Genomic DNA, 4,937 nt, shown 5'->3' with positions numbered 1-4,937 from the left:
CTCTGTGATGTCAACATTGATCTCTGAGTTTAGTTTTTGCCAACCTGACCCATAATGTTCCCCTTCCACTTTTCACCTAATCACTTCCTTCACTTTTTGCTTTATACATTTTGAATGCTAAAGTTGTTTTAGGCAAGTAGCAGCATTACAAGTTTAGAATTGTTATGAAAGTGAAAGTGTTACTCGCTCAGTCATGCCTGACTCTTTGCGACCCTATGGACTGCAGCCCACCAGGTTCCTCTGTCCCTGGGATTTTCCACTCAAGGATACTGGGGTGGTCAGCCACTCCCTTTTCCAGGGGATCTTCTTGATCCAGGGATCAAACCCAGGTCTCCTGCACTGCAGGCAAACTCTTTACCAACTAAGCCACCAGGGAAGCCCTGGTATTGTTATAATTGCTACGTTTGGTGCATTAAGGTATATGTCCAAATGAAGTAAATCCATTTTAGAGGGTTTTGGGGTTTTTGTTTTTTTGTTTTTTGGTTTAAAGTCTATTTTATTTGCTATTAACAAAAGCTATACCAGTTTATTTTGATTATATATCTTTTTCCATCTTTTTATTTTCAATAAGAAGTAAGTAACATACATGAAAAACCTGGGATTTTCCAAACATATCTCCTAAAACTATAGCCTTGTTACGGTTGTGTTTTCTTAGTCTCCAAACACAGCAGATGATAATTTGACCAATTTTTTCACTGTTATCACCAACCTAGAAAAGTTGTAGGTCTTCACTGCCCACTATCTTAACACTTCTAAATAGCCAATTCTGTACTTTAAAGTCTCCTGTTTTTTGTACTCCATTGTGGTACTGAATTCTCTAGAGTTTGAAATGCATTTTACTAAAAATAATAGAAAACTCAACTGAGGCAGTTGAAACAAATTTAGCTGGTTCAGCAGCTAAATTGCTGACATCTCTGCAGTGCCTTTGGCCTTTCCTTCACCACCACACAACTGCTAATGCAGCATCAGCCCTCCTTCCTGCCATCTCTACTTATCCAACTCCCATCCTCAGGAATCAGCTCAAATTTCCCCTACTTTGGAAAGGAGGTACCCTGGAGGAGGAAATGGCAAACCACTTCAGTATTCTTGCCAGGATAATCCCATGAGCAGAGGAGCCTGGAGGGCTACAGTCCATGAGGTTGCAAAGAGACTGAGCAGAGCACAGCACACTTGCCCGTCTAGAGCACATTATGCACATTATGATATTAATGCAACCTCTTTGGGTGTGATGGAAGCAGCATCCAGAATAGGTGGAGTAAGGAAGGGTGGGAGATGATGGAGTGAAATGTAGACAGTTCTTTTCAAATTTTTAGAAATAATTAATTTATTTTAATTGGGGGCTAATTATTTTAAAATATTGTGGTGGTGTTTGCCATACATTGACATGAATCAGCCACGGGGGTACATATTTCTTTTTAGTGAAAACAAGTTTGGTCATGAAGGTGAAAGCAAAAAGACAGTCTGTTGTTCTGTCTGGAACAGTTTATACAGTTATATATATATATAGTTACATATGTATATATTCTCTTTCAGATTCTTTTCTATTATAGGTTATTATAAGATATTCAATATAGTTCCCTATATTATACAGTATCTTGTTTATTTTATACAAAGTAGTATGTATATGTTAATCCCAAAGTCCTAATTTATTCACCCCTCCACAATCCCCTTTGGTAACCATGTTTGTTTCTATGTCTGTTTGTGTATTTCTGTTTTGTAAATAAGATCATTTATATCATTTTTAATGATATGTAAATAATATCATATTTGTCTTTGTCTGGCTTAGTTCACTTAGTATGATATTAATAATGTCTAGATCCATCCATGTTGCTGCAAATGGCATTATTTCATTCTTTTTATGGCTAATATTCCACCGTGTGTGTGAGTGTGTGTGTACCACATCTTCTTTTCTTTTTAAAAAATTTTTATTAGAGTATAGTTGATTTACAATGTTGTGTTAGTTTTCACTGTACAGCAAAGTGAATCAGTTTTACATATACATATATTCACTCTTTAGATTCTTGTCAGTAGAGAGTATTGAGACGAGTTCCTCATCCTATACAATATATCTTTATTAGTTATCTGTTTTATGTATAGTAATGTGTATATGTCAGTCCCAACCTCTCAATTTGTCCCTTCCTCTTTTCCCTGTGGTAAATGTAAGCTGGCTTTCTACATCTGTTTCTACAAAACAGACTCTATTTCTGTTTTGTAAATTAGTTCATTTATGTCATTTTTTAGATTCCACAAGACTTACTTCACTTAGTGTGAAAATCTCTAGGTCCATCCATGTTGCTGCAAGTGGTGTTCCATCCTTTTTTATGGCTGAGTGATATTCCCTTGTATACATGTACCACATCTTTACCCATTCTTCTTCTCATGGACATTTAGGCTGCTTCTATGTCTTGGCTACTGTAAATAGTGGTGCAATGAATGCTGGGGTGCATGTATCTCTTCCAATTAGAATTTTCTTCATAAATATATGGCCAGGAGTGGCATTGCTGGATCATATGGTAGCTCAATTTTTAGTTTTTTAAGGAACCTCTGTACTGTTTTCCATAGCAGTTATATAAATTTATATTTTCACCAACAGTGTTGGAGGGTTCCCTAATGTTCCTAAATTTTCCTCCAAATTTTTTTCTTTGTAAAGACTTCTTTTTTTAACTTTCCAAACAATTTATAAGAACATTTAACAGATGTTCACAGTACACAGGAGAATAAGGATTAGCAAAGAAAGCAGCATCTGATCTCTTTGGCTAGGGGCAAGAAATATATATCCATAGGAAATGGAAATACGTATCCAAATGGAAATATGTATACCAAAATATTAACATTTGGGGAGTAGATTACAGGTGATTTTTGGCTTTTTTTCCCTACCTTCTGATTTCTCCCAAGGTGTTTTTTAGTTTAATAATTAGCATATATTGCTTTTCAACTGGGGAAATATGGTATTGGTGTGGGGGGCAAAAAACACAGAAGACATAAAAAAATCCAGTTGCATTTTTTCGATCTAATTTTTAAACTATGACGAATCATGATATCTAAATCTATGTGTGGGGAGAAAATGTGTAGGGAGATCCTTTTTTTTTTCTAGTTATAAAAATATCAAATACAAAAGAGTAGAAATTATTGCTTTACTTGAGAAACTTACTTCCAAATTACTTTCATGTGTTTTAAAAAGTCATAAAGAGCGTCCAAGAAAAAATCATATACAGTTTTCCTAGGAATAAGGTTGATGACTGCCCCAAATGATATTTCCTAAAGGAAAAAAATGTAATATTTAACTTTTTTTTTGAGGCAGGGTAAGTGAACTACACACGTCATAATAAAATTTTCTTACTTTACAAGGAGGAAGGACTGTGAGCCCATTTTTGATGCATGTTAAATACAAAATCCACTGTTCTGATCAAGATGGTGCTGCTGCTGCTGCTGCTGCTGCTGCTGCTGCTGCTAAGTCACTTCAGTCATGTCTGACTCTATGTGACCCCATAGACGGCAGCCCACCAGGCTCCCCAGTCCCTGGGATTCTCCAGGCAAGAACACTGGAGTGGGTTGCCATTTCCTTCTCCAAAGCATGAAAGTGAAAAGTGAAAGTGAAGTCGCTCAGTTGTGTCTGACTCTTCCAGATCCCATGGACTGCAGCCTACCAGGCTCCTCTGTCCATGGTAGTTTCCAGGCAAGAGTACTGGAGTGGGTTGCCATTATTGCCTTCTCCGTCTGATCAAGATGAGGGAAAAAAAAATCATTCTCCAGCACTTCAGATCTCATGCAATGAAATCCAAAGGTCTGTTGAATCCACCTTTTCAATTCATGTACTGCCTATACTTTCTCTTCTGCGACACATTTATGGAATAGGCATTTACAGAGCCATCCACCTTTTTCCCTTTTGTGGAGTCAAAGGAGGCAAATCCCATTAACTTCATTTCTATTTCTTCCTCTGTGTTGTCCTCTAAGTCTTCCTCAGTTATCTGATGTTCTTTACTCTTTGTTTCTTTTCTTTCTTCTTCTCATTTCTTCTTTCTTTCAGTTGAGAAGGGGCAGGAGATGTGGGTCCATGTCTTCTTGGGGACCTGGACGGCCTTCTGTGCGGGGAACGAGAGCGGCTTCTTCTGTCTCGCTCCCCAGACTAGGACCTTTCTAGGCGCCTGGGTTCTCTTTCTCAGATGCGGACCCGGACCGCCTACGCTCCATCGGTGGGGAGCCGCTGCAGCTGCGACCCACTTGGAATCCTCCTCCAATACAAGTCCTCTTTGTAGCCTTCTTGCTGATAGTCACTCTGACTGAAGGGTGGTTATACCTCATTGTAGTTTTGATTTGCATTTCGTTAATAATAGTGATGTTGAGCATTTCTACGTATGTTTGTAGGCCATCTGTATGTCTTCTTTGAAGAAAGGTCTATTTAGATCTCCTGCCCATTTCTGGATTGCATTGTTTTTTTAAAATATTGACTTATATAAGCTGTTTGTATATTTTGGAGATTGATCCCTTGTCGGTTGCATTATTTCTCCCTATTCTGTAGGTTGTCTTTTCATTTTGTTTATGGTTTCCTTTGCTGTGAAAAAGCTTTTAAGTTTAATTAGGTCCCATTTGTTTATTTTTGTTTTTATTTTCATTACTTTAGGAGGTAGATCCGAAAATATATTGCTGCGATTTATGTTAGTGTTCTTTCTGTTTTCCTTTAGGAGTTTTGCAGTATTCAGTCTTACATTTAGGTCCAAAATCCGTTTTGAATTTATTTTTGTATATGGTGTTAAAGAATATTCTAATTTTATTCTTTTACATCTAGCTGTCCAGTTTTCCCAGCACCAGTTATTTGAGACTGTCTTTTTCCCATTGTATATTGCTGCCTCCTTTGTCATAGATTAGGTGACCATAGATGCATGAGTTTATCTCTTGGCTTTCTATCTTGTTCCACTGATTTATATTTCAGTTTTTGT

The 4,937-nt window shown here is 37.2% G+C and overlaps 1 pseudogene; it reads right to left on the bottom strand.

Moving 5' to 3' along the window:
* On the bottom strand, positions 3,765–4,313 carry LOC106502034 (annotated as a pseudogene).

The sequence above is a fragment of the Capra hircus genome, chromosome 4, assembly GCF_001704415.2.
Source record: "Capra hircus breed San Clemente chromosome 4, ASM170441v1, whole genome shotgun sequence".
NCBI lineage: Eukaryota > Metazoa > Chordata > Mammalia > Artiodactyla > Bovidae > Capra > Capra hircus.
Note: the sequence above shows the minus strand (reverse complement) of the source record. Positions and strands in the feature narration are given on the sequence as shown.